At 34.6% G+C, this 19,184-nt stretch overlaps 1 protein-coding gene and 1 pseudogene across 1 annotated transcript in view; one reads left to right on the forward strand and one right to left on the reverse strand.

Annotated features, from left to right (window-relative positions):
• The window catches only part of KLHL1 (kelch like family member 1), a 378,887-nt gene that overhangs the window by 39,175 nt on the left and 320,528 nt on the right, over positions 1-19,184 (forward strand). The window lies entirely within an intron of this gene.
• LOC112826471 (small ubiquitin-related modifier 2 pseudogene) lies at positions 4,129-4,618 on the reverse strand (annotated as a pseudogene).

Below are 19,184 nucleotides of genomic sequence, written 5' to 3' on the forward strand. Positions count from 1 at the left end.
ATACCGAGATGTATTTCCCCTGGTTGGATTGGTGTGTTTTTAGGTAGCTTCTGAATACTTGTTCAGACACTGTTTGGATGATCATGCCATGACAGTTTTATCCAGTTGAACTAGATTATAAAACTGAATCTTATGAAAACTAGAATGTGAGAACTGAGGACAGAAATGGGGTTTTATTCATTCTATAGTCCCAATGCTCTGTTTAGTGCCTACAAAGTGTTCATTAAATATGACTTCATAAATTGAACGCCGAAGCTATGCTTTTGGAATCATAAGGAAAATATGAGACTCTGAACAATGGGAAACGTGCTAGGGAGGTGAATAGATAGATTAGTATTTAAGAATTGTCATATAAAATGATTGTTTTTCATTCTGTTATCAAGCAATCTTCCCACTTCAGTGGAAGTATAACATATACATATTGTGGTTACAAATAGGAATCCAAGAATTTAGCCCAGGCCATATAGTGCCATGCAAATTATCCATTATAATTTCAACCCTGACAGTGACAAGGAATCTTGTAGCATGCCTTGTGAGTACTGTCCCTAATGACAAAGAGAAGCAAATAAAATAAAACATCCCCAGAATTATCAGGCTCTGGGATAAACCTTTCTCACCATCCAGGAAGAATTATGGATCTGAGTCCAAAACAGAGGTAATACATGGAGTTTCTGATTCCCAAATTTGTTTTTAATGTAGCTCTAAGGAAGAATTCTGCTCATTTTCTTGATTTACTAAGTCAGTAACCTGGAGTTCAATTATTCTTCAGAATTTTGTACCGTGTCTCTATATTTTATTCTCTTTACACCCTAAATGTCTTCTTCAAATCTATATCCTTTTGCTTCTCACAGTTTCTGGCATACAGTAGGTGCCGAATAAAAGCTTGGTAAACTTGCTTCACAAAAATTTTTTAAAATAAATCTTTCATTGCCAGATGATTTAGACTGACTAAATTAGTAATTTTATCTGTACTTAATATGCTTCTAAAATGTGCCTCAATTTCTACCACCTCTTGAGAACTCAAAGCTTGAGTATAAATTCACAGTGCAGACAGTAAAAAGCACAGCTGGTAAACCACAGGGCAAATTTGCAAACCCTTGTGTTGCTTGATTTAGTTCAGTTAATTACTGTTTATTTTGAATAATTATGCTATAGTCTGTAGTTTAAAAAACATTTTTGTCTGAGCAAATTGATAGAAATATTTATCAATGTCTTTAGTTAATGCTTTAATTTCCCCCAGATAATCGCTGTGGAATGCAAAATTTAGCTTACTAGTCTCCGTAATAGGAGTTGATATATGCTTAGCCTTCTCTTTTAAATATTTTTTGCTTTATCTTGGTTTTGATGAAGCAATGAATGTTAGTGGTAAACCTGGGAATTCTGACTACCATCTGTCTGATCCACCTGCTAAGCCCTTACGTCAATGGATGCTCATGTGTCATTGAACAAAGGCACTGCTTCTGGCTTTAAAGTGCATCTGTGAAGTTTGGCTATAATAGCTTTACATTACTCCCTTTTAAACAGTTTATTTCCCCCAAAACATAGAGATTTAAAGAATAAAATGCAGGGGAAAATGTTATATTCCCTAAAACTTCCCACTGTTCTTAAAATTTTATTTAATGGTAATTGATGCTGCAAGGAGTATTTCTTTCCCAGTGTTAGTGAACAATAAAATTAAATAAAAGAATGGCTGCTTTCTTGTTACTGATTGTTGTAGGAATAGGCAAGCACCGTGTCTTTCAACCTTCCATTCTTAATCACCTGCTTCCTACCTTTTCTCAATGTATTGTCCTTTCCCTACTATGGCTCAAGGTGTAGGGAGGATTGGCTAGCATGCCATAGGCTAGAGAGATTTGACCTTGAAGCTGGAGCTGATAGTGTTGCTCTGGTCATTTCCTATAAGCGAGGTGCTTGGCCTGAATCCCTCATGGACATGAAATCCTGCATAAAAATACCACCAAGTTTTAGTCACTTGGGTAGTATTTAGTTTGTCTTTCACCAATATCTGCACCCATAGTTAAAATTAAAATATTGCTATATACAAAGGAATCACTGAAAGAAGGAATGCTGGTAGATCTATATTCAAATATCACTGTTCCTGATGGCTCTAGTCTATAAACAGCATTATAGTATCAAGTCACCATCACTTGATCATGACCTATGTGTTTGCCAGAATTACCCTCTCCATTCTTTTAAAACCTGATACATTTCTTCCAAATGCACTTTTACTGTTATGAAATAACACCTATGCTTAAGAATTTGATAATGTCCATATTGCTAGAACAAAAATCTTCTGAAGGTAGAAAACATGTGATGTTTTGTTGGTGGTAGAAAAGCCCGTCTCAGACTTTGCGTATGCTTTCAAACAATATTAAATAAGTTAATGATAATTTTAAAGAAATAACAGAAGTGAAGCAACAAAGAAGGTAGCAGTCAATGTTTATTTTCTCCTTCCTTTCCCTAATTTGCTCCCTTGTTTCCTCTCATAACGTATTTGTTTTAAGGGAGTGACTCTGGTTCAGAAGAGTGTGGGAAGAATTGAAGTTGGGCCCAGGAACTGACAATTGAACAGGTCAGTAGACAGGGCCTTAAGCCAATTTGTGATGTGTTTTAGAAAAGAGGAGCAAATGGGGTCAAAAATATTTACTTATTTTTGGACACTGTCTTTGAGAAGGAAAATTATGAACCATTTTCCCTACTCCCTGTGCATACAGGTACATACAAAACAGTTTTCAGAGATTCAGAGACATCAGTGACACCATAGGTTTGATAATTTGGTGCTCAGAATTCCAAGAGGTAGAGACAAGAATCAAGAAGCCAGCAACTTTATTCAAAATAGCCCAAATCTGGAAACAATCTAACAAGAGAATAAATACATGTATTTTAAATTATAATATATTAATACAATGAGACACTACTAAGTAATTTTTTAAAGGATAACTCTCAAGAACATGCTGAGCAAAAGAAAGTTAGGTATAAAGAGTACATACTATATAACCCTATTCACATGAAGTCCTATGACAGGCCAGAGTTATTTACGGGGTTAGAAATTAGATGTCTCTGCCTGTTCACAGGGTTTGAGGGGGATCTGACTGCCAAAGGGTACAACAAAGCTTTTCTGGATGAGGGAAATAGAATGTAATTCAGAAGAGATCGTTTCACACGTGTACACATGAGTCAAAATTGGGCAAACTGTACACTTCATATGTGTGCATTTTATTGCAATACAAGTACACCTCAAGATTAATTAAAAGAAAGTAAATAATCAGTGGACCTTAAGAGCTGAAAGCTGCGGGTAACAATGTTGAGGAGACCATGTTTAGGACTCAATTTCCCTCACCCAGCTTTAGACCTAAGTCAGATTGAGCTGTACAAGTCTGTTACACACGAACATTGACAGGTGGCCAAGTTAGCTATATATTATATCTCCTCATTTATCCAAGATATAGTCACTCTACCAGACACTGCTAGGCATTACAGATATGATGGTAGGCAATAGTTACTTACCTTGTGAAGCTTACATTAAGTGAATACTAATCAAACAACTGAAAACATAAAACATTACAAGCGTGGTGTGAACTATCACAGCAGATGTGGGCGGAAGGTGAGCAGCAGCTTCTGAATGACAAGTTATAACAATCTTGTATATGTTAAGGTGAAACATACTCTGGCATTCCCATGTATTTAATACTCACCTCTGAATATTTAATTTAGAATATTTAATTCTTTTTTTTTAAACAAGAAGTTTATTTAAACAACAAGATGCTTGACTTGAAGGGAAAACTATCTAGGATTCATTTCTTTTAGAGTAATTTATCCCTACTTAAAGACAGATTGCCCTACATGTAACAGCTACATACAAAAAAGTTATAAAATTGTCCTTGGTTTTACAGTGATAAATGAAAAACATTAAAATTCTTCAATCGAACAAGGTATGCAAGGATTTTTATGTTGTTCTTTTTTTGTTAAACAGTGAGAGCAAAATAACTTACTGGAATATAAAGATAAGAGCTGACTGAGCATGCCACTAATGGAGAGAGGGGGTATTTTCACAGAAGCAGTATTTCCCCCCATCTCATCTCCATTTGATGTTGATCAAAACATACCATTGGCCGTTTAGTTAAAAAAAAATGCACTATGCTTGTGCACATACACAGTTACTTTATGTACAATAAAGGAATGGGGAAGAGGAAAATGAAAGAATAGAAAAAACTATACTGTAGTAGTCAGGATGTGGTGGAACCAAATTGTGGCTTTCTAATTGAGAATGTCTTCTTGGTCTGGAGGAAGAGTTCTGGAGTAAAGTAGCAGGTTCCCTTTTTAGTAGACACCGCCTGTCTGCTGCTGGAACACATCAATTGTATCTTCATCCTCCATTTCCAACTGTGCAGGTGTGTCTGTTTCATTGATTGGCTGCCCATCAAATCGGAATCTGATCTGCCTCATTGACAAACCCTGTCATTCACAATAGGCTTTCATTAGTTTACTAAGTGGTGTATGCCTCTTATACTTAAACTGCACCACAGAACCATCCTGCCCTGCCACCTTCAAATTAATATGATCGTTGTTCTCAGTCTTGACTCCTTCCTTGGGCTTTTCGTTGGCCATAGCGAGCGCCGGAGTCACAAAAGAGGTACTAGGTCCGCACTGAACAAGCACACCTAGAATATTTAATTCTAATGAAGCTGACCATCTCACATCCCCCTCAACTTTCCAAAGGTCTGGTGAGGTGAGCACACAAACACCTTTCTTGATTTCTCTGCTCTTATTTATATTTATGACATGACACATTAAAAAAAACACATTTGTATGGTTTTCGCTGATACTACACTTCAAACAGATATTGAACTTGAGGGCAAGTATTTATCTTTTTGTCCAAGAAACTTAGCAAAATTTTGATGCCAACTGGCCAAACTGGCCAAAATAAATATTGTTGCTTTGTTCATTCTCTTTGTGCGCTTATTAACTAGTCCTCATAAATCATTGTTGCTTTGTTCTGTGTGTCTCATGTCCTTTAATTAGTCCTCTAAAGTTTGATACTCAATCAGTTCTTAGGATAACTATTTTTTTATAACCTATATTATTACCTCAGTATTTTGATGGATATTTTCCTGATGAAAACAAAATTTCACAGTTTTGGTGTTTTGGGTGGTTTTGTGTTAACCCTGCTGAGTTTAAGAATGATTCAGACCCTAGGAAGAAAAAGAAACCATCCAGTTCCATAAGCCCACCTATAAATGTAATCTAAGTCAAAACTTGATATTTGCAAAATTTATTCTCCAAGGCAGCACATCTCACACACAGCGAAGAAAGGCACTTATGCAACACAGTCAGTCGTGAGCTAGGGTTTTGTTTGTTTGTTTTTTTAAGATTTTATTTATTTATTTCTTTGACAGAGAGAGAGAGACACAGCGGGAACAGGAACACAAGCAGGGGGAGTGAGAGAGGGAGAAGCAGGCTTCCCGCTGAGCAGGGAGCCCGAGGAGGGGCTCATTCTCATGACCCCGGGATCACGATCTGGGCCAAAATCAAGAGTCAGAGGCTTAACTGACTGAGCCACCCAGGGGCCCTACCAATGGATAAATTTTTAATGACAAAATGGCATGGGGAAATGAAAGTATGAGTAAAAGTGACAATATGAACATTGTCATTAGTTATAACATTGCATTAGTTATAACGATCAAATCAGAAGCCATGTGATGATACCAATAAAGGTTTAGTAAATGTATTGCATGTTAACATCTGTAAAAGCTGTGGTGGCTGTTTTTAAAAAGAACATAAGATTTATCCTACTTAGAGGTAAAAATTATGCCCTTGTTATTAATGCTGTCTATGGAGTGGCTGTCTGTGGGACTGGAAAAAAAAAACAAAAACAAAAAACTGTAACTCCTAGAAAAATTTATTGGAATCTATAAAATACTTGTACCTCCCAAGGGCCTTATATATCCCACCTAAAGTATCCCAGTCTACTTAAAGAGAAGCAATCAGAAAGGGCCCTGGATGCTTAGAGTTTTAAGCAAAGGTTTGAAATCACTGAGGACTGAAAACTGGAGTTGTGTTCGGAGGAAACTGAATTGCCATTAAGAAAGGTCAGAACCTATAGCCAAATTTAACAGTACTATGTATCTCCAGGAAGCAAGCAGGATGTGATTGGGAAAACTAAAATGAAAAAAAAAGAACTTTAGAAGAGAAGATAAAATTCTTTATTAATTTAAGGTAAAAAGAAGATCAGAGGGAAAAAAATCACACATCTTTGAACAGGAGAAAAAATTGATAACTATAAAGGCAAATGCATTTAGTTTTTAAAGTTCTTTTTCTTTTGTAACAAACTTTAATTGTGTCCATATAACCAGAATAGAATTTTGTTACACAAATGTGAACTGGAATGAAATTATTGAAACTGAAAAAAAATAGTATGCTTGTCCACAAAAGCAAGTCTAAAACATTAAAAAAAAATAAACTCAGCAAGAAAAATTATGATATAAGACAGGCATGGATAGATGCTATCTTTACTTATTCATCAATTAACTTATTTATACCAAATTTAATAAGTATCCATTGTTATCTTGAACTAATTAAAGGTGAACCACTGCAGTTTTACTTAAACAGAATAGAAGAAAAACAAGTTGGGTATCTTGTACTTAGAAATTTTGATCTAGAGTTCTAGTTCAATATGTTTATGAACCCTAAATAACTTACTTAGGTTGCATGTAATAGAGATAGACTTAAAAACACATGTTATTTTCACATCTAAATCACTTGAGTGGTTTATACTGATGAATTTGGGTGAATAAATCTCAAGTTTAAAATGTTCACGTATACCTCAAAATTCCACATGAGTTCAAGCTAGATAGTTTTATATGGATTTTCTGCTTTCCTTCAAATGTATTTTGTGTTGAAGAACACAAGATTTATGCCTCTGACTGTGTCACAGAAGCTGGAATCAGATACACCTCCAGCTGAGAATGAAAAAAACTATTAAAAACAAACAAGCACACAAACAAAAACTAGAAACCAAGACAGCAAGGACTTGGGGATGCAAGATCCGGGAGCATAGGGAAGGGAACTGAGATGAACCCTGCATTTGCAGCTACATTTTATCCTCAAATCTTTTACCAGTTCACAGGGCACGTAATGGATGCTATCCAAAAAACTATGAATTGGGGGTTGTTGCAGCCTCACTATGCAGTAAAAGAAAATGACTTTGGGCTACCAAATCAACAAAGACTTGAGGGTCAACGTCCCTAGATAAAGGGGAACAAAAGGGAGTGAGCTTGATATTCTGCCTTTATCTTATCCTCTTAAGGCAGTTGCTGATTAAGACACTGCTCCAGTTTTGGAAGGGATGCCAATAAACCAAGAAATAAAAGGCCATTAGGACCAAAAACCAAACAAAAATATAAGATTCTCATGTTACTGGTTAGACAAAAATTGGAATTCAGGCCTGCCAAAGAGGAGGGACTAAGAACAACCCTCCAGGTGTCTTGTGATCCCTGAGTGGGCTATATCCCAGGGGCGGCTGCAAACTAGAATTTGACCTTCCTCATCTATCAAAAGATGATCTGTCCATACTTTATCATCTTACCAAAAGAAAATTTTATCACCTGAGAGAAAGATAATATCAAGAATCTCTATATATTTCATACACAATATCTGGTCTCAAATAAAAAGAATCAGGCATACCAAAAAAATCAGAATCAAATGACCAAAATCAAACAACTTCCTTCCCTAAAAATCTTAATCTGCAGATAAATCCTTGAATGAGTTTAGTGAGATTGCTAGGTGCAAGATCACTATATAAAGTTACTTTAACACCTATAAATTAGAATAAGTTGTCAAAACTGAATGTGTAGAAGATGATTTTTATAAGAACTTTAAAGATTTAGTCACATTATAAGTAATAAATCTAATGAAATATATAAAAAATTCTACAATGAAAACTGTGAACATTACTAAGATAAAATTTTTTAAACTAAATGAGTAGAAAGATATAGCATATTCAAGAGTGGAAAGAGGCAACAGTGTAAAGATACCAGTTCTTCCCAAATTATGTATAGATTAAATTATATCCCAATTAAAATTCCATCTCTTTTGGATGGAAGTTGTTAAGATTGACTGTAATTCTAAGAAATTTTTAAGGATGAAAAGCAGTTTAAGCAATCTTAAAGAGTTACTCTATGGGGCACCTGGGTGGCTCAGTTGGTTAAGCGACTGCCTTCAGCTCAGGTCATGATCCTGGAGTCCCGGGATCGAGTCCCACATTGGGCTCCCTGCTCAGCAGGGAGTCTGCTTCTCCCTCTGACCCTCTTCCCTCTCATGCTCTCTATCTCTCATTCTCTCTCTCTCAAATAAATAAATAAAATCTTTAAAAAAAAAAGTTACTCTACAAAATACCAAAACGTATTATACAACTAAAGGAAATAAAATATTGTGTTATTGGGGCTAAGATAGATGAATAATTAATTGAAATAGAAACAGAACTACACATATACCTGGTTTGTGACAAAGTCTTCATTGTAATGCAGTGGAGAAATATGGTGTTTTTAATAAATAATGCTGGGTCAGTTGTGTATCTGGAAGAAAAAGTTTAACATTTTGATATCTTTCACACTATATACAAGATCAATAATATATTTATCATAAACAAAACATAAAGAATAGAACAATTAAACATCTATACAAAATATGAGAAAACACCTTCATATATTTTGACAAGCAAAGATTTCTCAAAGAAGACTCACAAAGGACAAAGACTAATAAATTGGACTTTATTGGAATTTAAAACTCCATCAGAGGGCACCATTATGAGAGTGAAGCCACAGAGTAGATGTTTATGATATATAGTTTCAAAAATGAACTGTCATCTAGAATATATTAAGGACTTCTACAGACAAGGAAGATACAAAGAACCAACTTTTTGAAAATAGCAAATATAAACAGGCCACTTTTCAAAAGAAAACATCCAAACGCTATCAATATAATACAAATCAAAACATGATGAAATATAACTAAGTACCCATCAGAATGGCTAAACTTTTTAAAAAGAAAAGAACATTTAATATCCAGCATTTTCAAGATGCAGTACAACCACTGGTGTGAATGTAAATTTGTCAGTGAGTATGGAGACTGTTTGGCAGTGTGTACTAAATATGAGCACACACATACTTTATGGACCACCAGTTCCACTTGTAAAGATGCACACCCTCAAAATAATCGCATATGTGAACTCAAACATATGTGAAAGAAGTTCATAACAATGTTATTTGTAATGACTCAAACTGGAAATAACCTAATATCCATTCTTAATGGAATGGAAAGGGGTGCTTGTGTGGCTCAGTTGGTTAAGCATCCAACTCTTGATTTTGGCTCAGGTCATGATCTCAGGGTCCTGAGATGAGCCCCACATCTGGCTCCTTGCTGAGCAAAGATTCTCTCTCCTTCTCCCTCTGCCCCTCCTCGCCCCGGCTCGTGCACAGGTGTATGCTCTCTCTCTCTTTCTAAAAAATAATGGAATGGATAAAGCATGGAATCTTCATACACTGGACTATTTTAAAGCGATAAGAATTGATTGACTGCTACATGCAACAGTGTGACTCTCACAGACATAACTTTAAGAAAAATCCAGACACAAAATAGTACTTACTGTACACTTACATCAAATTAAAGTTCAAAACAAACATGAGTTTAATTTGTATAATTACACTTTTACCAGTTAAAATTATACCATGATACGTAATTGGCTTTTCCTGACATTCTTGTTCTTCAATGAAAAATGAGGACGATAATGTCTGGTTTGATTACATTCTCATGGAAAGCAAATGGGACGATGTGTGTAGAGTACCTAGCACAGCGTGTGGCACAGAGTAAATAAATGCCAATGAAAGCTCTTTCCCAGCTGTTTCATCTGGTCCTGTTTGGAACCTGTTCCTTTCCCCAGATATCCTGTATTTCAGAATAGAAAGCTTAAAAGCACCTTTATTCAGTTCCCTTCTTTTGTCCCCATACAAAGTAAGTCATCAATCCCTTTTATCTCTCAAATATGTCTCCAATCTTTTTTTTTTCTTTTCTCCTTTGCTTCTGTCTTAAGTAGACTCTCACAAAAGTATCGTAATTAATTTCCTGTATTTAACCCATTTCCTTGCTAACGTATACCCTTGACAAAATTCTTCGACTTAAATTTATCTTTAAAAACATATCTTGTTTTCACTTTTCACAAAGGTCTTAGTGTCTCCCATGGCCTATACCATAAATAATAAAATTCTTGATGCTGCATAGAATGCTCTCCAAACACGGCACTCATCTATCTTGCACATCTTATATTACCCACTGGATATTTAAGGCTCTGCCATTCTAAGTGTTACACTTCCTGGAAAAGTCTTGTAGTTAAATATCTCTTTCTATGTTTTATTCATAGAACCTACAATACTCTTTAAACTTTTGATTTCTATAATACTTTTTGAAATTCTATACTTTTCTTCAAGACTACAGCCAAATTTCACCATTACATGTAATTTTTCTGTCTTCTCCCCAAAGTTAATAGTCTATTTCTTTGTCTGCTCATAAAAGTTCATTTAGTATATTTATTGCAATAATCATTTTTTGCCTTATATATGTTTCTGTTAATTGGGTACTTATTTGTTTTTCCCACTCCAGCATATTTCCATGCAGATCAAGTAACATGTGTAATTCATATTTTATTTCTCCTTAAGAACAGCACTTAGCACTTGATTGATTCCTCCCTCAACCCCCACCCCCATGATTTTGCACTGAATTTAATATATGTGGGAAAGAAAGGAGGAGAGCCTGTTTCAGAGGAAACAAACAAAAATCCAAGTTAGATTTTGTTTTCATTTTTTAAAGGTAAATGAAAAAAAAAAACAGTTGTTAGAGTTTTTTCTTGTTTTTGTTTTTTTGTTTTGTTTTGTTTTATGTCATGTTAGTCACCATAAAATACATCATTAGTTTTTGATGTGGTGATCCACAATTCATTGTTTTTGTATAACACCCAGTGCTCCATGCAGTACGTGTCCTCCTTAATACCCATCACCAGGCTAACCCATCCCCCCACTCCTCTCTAGAACCCTCAGTTTGTTTCTCAGAGTCCATCGTCTCTCATGGTTCGTCTCCCCCTCTGATTCCCCCCCTTCATTTTTCCCTTCCTTCTCCTAATGTCCTCCATGCTCTTCCTTATGTTCCACAAATAAGTGAAACCATATGGTAATTGACTTTCTCTGCTTGACTTATTTCACTTAGCATCATCTCCTCCAGTCCCATCCATGTTGATGTAAAAGTCGGGTATTCATCCTTTCTGATGGCTGAGTAATATTCCATTGTATATATGGACCACATCTTCTTTATCCATGAGTCTGTTGAAGGGCATCTCGGCTCTTTCCACAGTTTGGCTATTGCGGACATTGCTGCTATGAGCATTGAGGTGCATATGGCCCTTCTTTTCACTATATCTGTGTCTTTGGGGTAAATACCCAGGAGTGCAATTGCTGGGTCATAGGGTAGCTCTATTTTTAATTTTCTGAGGCACATCCACACTGTTTTCCAAAGTGGTTGTACCAACTTGCATTCCCACCAATAGTGTAAGAGGGTTCCCCTTTCTCCACAACCTCTCCAACATTTATTGTTTCTTGCCTTGTCAATTTTTGCCATTCTAACTGGTATAACGTGGTATCTCAGTGTGGTTTTGATTTGAATTTCCCTGATGGCTAATGATGATGAATATTTTTTCATGTGTCTGTTAGCCATTTGTATGTCTTCTTCGGAGAAGTGTCTGTTCATATCTTCTGCCCATTTTTTGACTTGATTATTTGTTTTTTAGGTGTTGAGTTTGAGAAGTTCTTTATAGATCTTGGATACCAGTCCTTTATCTGTAGTGTCATTTGCAAATGTCTTCTCCCATTCTGTGGATTGCCTCTTTGTTTTGTTGACTGTTTGCTGTGCAGAAGCTTTTTATCTTGATGAAGTCCCAAAAGTTCATTTTTGCCTTTGTTTCACTAGCCTTTGGAGATGTGTCTTGAAAGAAATTGCTGTGGCCGATGTCAAAGAGGTTACTGCCTATGTTCTCCTCTAGCATTTTGATGGATTCCTGTCTCACATTGAGGTCTTTCATCCATTTTGAGTTTATCTTTGTGTATGGTGTTAGAGAATGGTCCAGTTTCATTCTTCTGCATGTGACTGTCCAATTTTCCCAGCATCATTTATTGAAGAGACTGTCCTTTTTCCATTGCATATTTTTTCCTGCTTTGTCGAAGATTATTTGACCATAGAGTTGAGGGTCCATATCTGGGCTCTCTATTCTGTTCTGTTGGTCTATGTCTGTTTTTGTGCCAGTACCATGCCCTCTTGGTGATCACTGCTTTGTAATATAGCTTGAAATTGGGCAACATGATGCCCCCAGCTTTGTTTTTCTTTTTCAACATTTCCTTGGTGATTTGGGGTCTTTTCTGATTCCATACAAATTTTAGGATTATTTGTTCCAGCACTTTGAAAAATGTCATTGGAATTTTGATCAGGATGGCATTGAAGGTATAGATTGCTCTGGGTTAGATTGAGATTATTCCCTGCATATTCTCAGACCATAGTGCTTTAAAACTGGAACTCAATCACAAGGAAAACTTTGGCAGAAATTCAAACACTTGGAAGCTAAAGACCACTCTGCTCAAGAATGGGTCAACCAGGAAATCAAAGAAAAACTTAAACAGTTCATGGAAACCAATGAGAAAGAAAACACATCAGTCCAAAACCTATGGGATACTGCAAAAGCAGTCATAAGGGGGAAATACATAGCCATCCAAGCCTCACTCAAAAAAATAGAAAAATCCCAAATTCACCAACTCTACACCTTAAAGAACTAGAGAAAAAGCAACAAATGATGCCTAAGCCATGCGTTAGAAGAGAAATAATTAAGATTAGGGCAGAGATCAATGAATTAGAAACCAGAAACAAGGTAGATCAGATCAATGAAACTAGAAGCTGGTTCTTTGAAAGAATTAAGAAGATCGATAAACCCTTGGCCAGACTTATCCAAAAGAAAAGAAAAAGGACCCAAATTAATAAAATTATGAATGAAAGGGGAGATACCATGACTAACACCGAGGAAATAGAAAAAAATTATTAGAAATTATTATCAACAACTATATGCCAAAAAACTGAGCAATCTGGATGAAATGGATGCCTTCCTAGAAACCTGTAAGTTGTTAGGTTTTTAATAAATCTTTTAGTAGTTAATATTACTAAATATTGGCACTCAAAATACACTACAGAATACCTAACATTAAAATATGTTATGGTGTGTCTAGTACCTTTACCACTTTTAGCAAAAACATTTTATTAAATTCAAATTTTAATAGCTTCATATATAGGAAAGCCTCAGTTTGATAGTGCCTTCTAAATTTGGAAGATAAAAGATATCAAGCTTTTTTTTTTATGGTTTAGCTACCATCACAAAAGAGGTCTCTTTTTTAAGAATATAGCTACTCAAAAACACTCCTCACAAATACTGGGGAAGTGTGAGAAATAACTTAAATGTTCTTCAGGATTGTACTTTACCTTTCTCTCAAGTTCTCATAGGCAAGAGTATTGATTTTTGTCTTTGTTTCATGGTTAAAGGCATAATTACAGCCTTATAGTAGTAATGCCAAATATACTACATTAAAAGGAGGCATAACTCTTATTTTATTATGACTGCATTAACTTTGAATTCCACCGCTGACTGAGCAAACACGTTTTCAGTGCATCAGAATTTCTGCTAGTTACTGGAAATTTGGATTCCATTGTGAACTAAATTAATAATCAATGCCTTATACAGCTGCTAAGAAAGTAGAGATCAATAATAAAGAATATGAAATCTAGGTGTCTGAAATATTGGAAATTTTGTCACATATAAGAATAAAAGTTAATCTATAAAAGTATAGCTTAATAGAGTTTGACAAATCAAAATAATTCTGTAAAACCAAAAATGGAAAAAAATACTTTTTATTTCCATTTCTTCAAGTTAGGATTTTTATTTTGGAGCCAATAAAAATAAATACATAAATAAATAAATAAGATGTAGATTTCCTTATCACTTTACCATTACCTATGAAAAGTCAGTAGAACAAATTGGCAGAGAGTCCATAATGTCAACAAGGGCAGATAGAATCATAAATCATACGTGGGAAAGGCCCCTAAAATCAGTGAGGCATCCACTCATCTAGTCCAAGAAACTCTTTAACAAAATGTTTATCACGTCCCCCATTACCATACATTTAAACAGTTCAGTTAATGTGTAAATCACTACCTACTTTAGGCAATCTCAATGCTGGAAATATCCTTTTTTGAGTTAAATTTGATTCATGGAATGTCTGCATAAAATACTTGCCCTTTAATAGGAAATATCCACATGAGTCCTTTCTGGTGAACATCAAGTACCTGATGCATTGGATTGCCCAAAGTAAACAGTAATGGTTAAGAGCATTATGTAGAAATAACTCTAGGATAACACTAAGATTTTCTGTAATCAAAAGTAAAGTCTGATGAGTTGAAGGCAACTATCAATAGAGGATATAACCATCTGTTATTCATTTTCACTTGCTAAGCAGGGGCAGAAGAAATGTCTTCAAATGGTCATCTTGTGAGATTTTGGTTTTAGGAAAAGCAATATTACTAATTAGGATTAAATAAAATGCTATGAAATCTCTATATGACATAGTTAGGCAACAGTAAGAATAACTTATCACACCCCATGAGAAAATATATTAACAATTATTTTATAGAAAGCCCTAACTCCCTACTCCATATATCTATTTCTGTAGAAATCTGTGATCTAGACATATCTAACATCTTCCCCGTGAGTATGTTATATTCCAACTAAACTTGGCTTGGGAATGTGACTGCCCTCTTTATATTCTCCAGTATTGATTTCTACTCACAATTCTTTTAAAAGTATGACATTAGACAATGACTTCTTTACCTGCTACAGCTAGCTTTCGAAAATATGATGTTAAATTTTCTAGGGATGATAATTATTACTACAAAATTTGTTGGTGCATATAAAAACTTTCAAAATAGTAAAATACCACACAGATATTGATGATATGTTGAAGATTATTGTGAAATTGCTTTCATAAAAATGTTATATTTAGGGCTTGATAGTTAACAACTACCAAGTTAAAATTTGTCTTTTACCATGATTAAAAATATTTTTTACAGTGTTTCATAGGCTGAAGAAGTGAAGTTTGCATCACCATAATTAAACCGAGATATAAAAAAAAAAATTAGTAATTCAAATCAGCATAGTAACTGTCCAGATTAATATTTATTTTAGCTGTCTTGGAACCCCAGTTATGAAACATGAAAAGGGAAATCAGTCAATCATCACTGTCCTGTAGGGAATTTTTGAAGTGCACTGTATTTCAGTTCTTATGCTCTTCAGAGAGAAAAGAGTAAGAATTTAAAAAAAGAAAAAAAGAAAAGCCTCAGCTCACTTTCTTTGAGTGAACATATCAGAACTTCAACCTTCATTTTAATATTTTATAATCTTAAACCTTATAAAACTTTAACTCTCTAGATAAAAGTTTCATACAGAGGTAGATGCTGGCTTCTGAAGAAGACTTTTATGGAAAGTTTTCTTAAGAAAGAAGGCTCCAGAATCATGTATGAATATTTCATGTAACACAAGTTGGTTTCCATCAAATGGCTCCTTTTAAATGACATAGAGAGCATCAAAATTGACTTTCAAATTTTGGATGGGGTCTATTACTAATATTAAGGTGATAAAATTAGAAGTTATTTCTTTTTTATAGTTTCACCTGATAAATTTAAATGATCAATTAAATTTTTTAAATTTAAATTATTTTTGCAGTAAAAAGTTAAGGCAACAAATTGATTATTTACAGTTTTTATTTTATATTTCATGTTCTGGAAAAATATTTGTTGAATTATCACTTCTAAATAAATTATCTATTATTCTGCCTCATTTTTTCCTCCCATTTTAATGTTTTATGGTTTTAAATAATGGTTTATTTTCAGTACTAATGTTCCGTCAAAAGACAACAAGTAGGATAATTTTGTTTTGTGTTGGGGTAAGCCAAAACAAATTTGAACAATACTAAATTTGTATTTCTAACTCCATGTTCTGGGGCCACCACATCATTTATGTGGAATTCATTTTCCTCATATATAAAATGGGGACAAAAACACCTTTCTTTCTCACTTTTAAGTTTGTTATGAAGTTAAAATGGGATCATTGTACTGTATTTAAAAGCACACTGTAAATCATAAAATCCTGTACAAATAAACTATGAAAAGTTTACAGAGCTTTGTGTGGTGTCATTGCCATGCCATAAATTATACATGCTGATGTTTATGGCAATGGTGATTACACTCTCTGCAGATGGTGGGAGCACAAACTAAATAGCCATAGTTCATCTGTGTGCTGATTTAGGAGTTCATTGATGTTTTTATTAGTAATTCAGACCAAGGTCAAGTAGTGATTGCTGGAATTCTGAAATCTGAAATTGGATGAAGTATTTAAAATGTTAAGTAGAGAATTTTAAAAAGGAAAAATGTACTTTATCAAGAACTAATGATATTTCTTCAACTTATATTTAGACACAAAAGGAAATAAAAGTATTGGATTTAGAGACAAAAAGAAATTTAAAATTTGGGTTCAATTGTCACATGGTAGCTCCATGAACACTCTTCTAAACCTGCTTGGCCTCGATTTTCCATATCGTTAAGATGGGGTGTAATATATCCCTTCTGGATAAAAAACAATGTCTCACGAAATATAAAGTTAAGTAATGAATAAGAAAGTACTTTCTAAACTATAAATTGCTAATGAAACATGTAGTATCAGTACTAAAGATATTGCATCCAATTTACATATCGGAACTGTAACAAATGAATTTCTCTTTAAGAGGAAGTATACTTACACCAATAATGGAGACCAGATTAAAGCAAAATAGAAGTGGATAAAATGATTCTTGTAGCCTTACCATTATACCTGGCTTAACTTTTCCTGTATTTGCCCCTTTTTAGGGATTATCCTTAGATTTCAAAATCTTTCTAGTATTCTGCCTTGCCAGATAAAGCTGATGTAAAAATATGCAGTTATTTAATAACCTCCTGGCTTACCAAAAACTACGATTGGACCAATCTGTCTTTTCTTCAAATATGCTTGAAGATAAAGCTAGAGATAATCACAAAACTAAAACTGAGTCTTACATTGTATTCTGAAATGTACACAGAATTTAGGTAGTTGTACATTCTAAGTATCATCAACATTTTTGATAAGTGGACAATCACTCAACATCAAGTACTGAGTTCTCAGAATGTCCATTTCTTATCAGGCCAATCTGGCTTACTGAAACTCTAGGGAGCATATATTCGTGTTAGGTACTTGAAAAACATAATTTGTACAGTAGTATCATGTTTCTTTTTCTAAGATTTTCCTTGAGATAGCATGCCGAGTTGTGGGGTGATGTATGCCAGTGATAAAGAGCTGAAGTGTCCCCCCAAAATGAAATGGAATCTTGTTGTGTCAGACTTTGAAGTGATCTCATCAATAATTTATTTGAACACTTCCATTATGATATGAGGGAACTAAGGAAGGTCCAGAGATACAAAGAGCCACATCCAAGGTTTTAAATCTGACCACTGAAAGCACCAAAGCTGGCCTCTGGCTTTAAACGAGGTACTTCATCTATGCTACCTTTGAATATTGTTCTGTTTATGCCTGGAAATCTAGAAGCAGCCAGAGAAATAGGATATAGTTACAAAGATCCCTGGGAGGAAGGAAGTTACATTTTGAAGTTAAGAATTTAATTTTGTTTGTAATACAATGTTTCAATTCATATGTTTAGCTATATTTTTAAAGTAGTGTGTTCAGAATTTGTTTCCCTCAAGGGAAATCCCTAAAATGTGACATGCATACTACTGCTCAGAGGTTAGAAGAATCTTCCTTTTCAATAAGATCTGAGTTTTATGCTTAATGAATGAATTCCCTATATTACTATTGAGAAATAGTGAATGGATGAAGTAATGTGTCTCTAAAGAACACGGCCTTCATAAAATTTACTATACAGGGCCAAATTGTTCCTATATGATTTTTATGTATATCAATAAACTAATTTCCTTTTTAAGCTAATTGGGGTAATATGGATATTTTTGCACAATGAACTAATTTTTAAATCCAAATATAATCTCTTTCCTAAAATTAACCAAAAGTTTGTGATCTTGTTTTTATCTTTTAAAATCAAACTGGCCAAGCTAAGTTTTTACATTTTTTCTTATGTATTATATCTATGACATTGTGTTTTGTGAAAAAAAAAATTAGTGTTGCATAAACATTACAGACTCATCTACTCCTGTAATTTGCACTGGTCCACATGAGTACTATTGTGTATGTGTTAGGATGTGTGAGTAAGGCTCAGTTGCAGGCTTCACAAGGGAATAAGCATCTTATTGACTGCACTATTCATAGTCTCTAATGCAGGATAAATATTGGTGAAAGAGTTTATTCAAAACAGTCAATGTGCCCTAAGTTTGAAACTATGAAGTGAAGATCTAAAACAGTTGCCCTAATGCTTTGGATGAGAAGGGGAGAGTCCAGAATTGCAGCTCTAGTGTTTGGTGTGGTAATCCATAAACACACGGGCTGTGAAGTCAGAGGTAGCTAGGTGCGAGGCTAGGATCTATCCCACTGTGCTTATGGGATCTTACTGTGTTATTTTCTCTGAGCAGAATGCTTTTCATTTGTAAGATGGGGACAATTATCCGTACTTTCCAGAGACTTTGTGGGAAATAAATGTGATCATTAATGTAAAATTCGCTCACGAAGTCGGCCACTGTGTTCCTCCTGACAGTACTTACCATCTTACTCTTTGTGACCTTTTATCTCACACACAAGCCCCAGTGACAAACACACAAAATGTTCTCAATTATTTGCATGTCTTTTTACCAGCTCTATCCTCTTTGTAGAATGTTTCACTCTGCTGGCTTCTTGGCCAAATTGAATCTTCTTTCTATAGTGAGTTTGCCCTGTTACTAAAAAGAGATTCAACATTATGCCCTCCTTTCATTTTAGAGAAAGGAAGAGAAAAAGAAAATAGAAAAGAACAGCTTAACTAAAATGTGTTTCCTTAAAAAGGTCAGTTGAGGATTTGATTGAATGAAAGGTAGCTTTACTGGGA

This window comes from Callorhinus ursinus, unplaced genomic scaffold, assembly GCF_003265705.2.
Source record: "Callorhinus ursinus isolate GAN/ISIS: 27379988/994484 unplaced genomic scaffold, GSC_fseal_2.0 scaffold7, whole genome shotgun sequence".
NCBI classification, from domain to species: domain Eukaryota; kingdom Metazoa; phylum Chordata; class Mammalia; order Carnivora; family Otariidae; genus Callorhinus; species Callorhinus ursinus.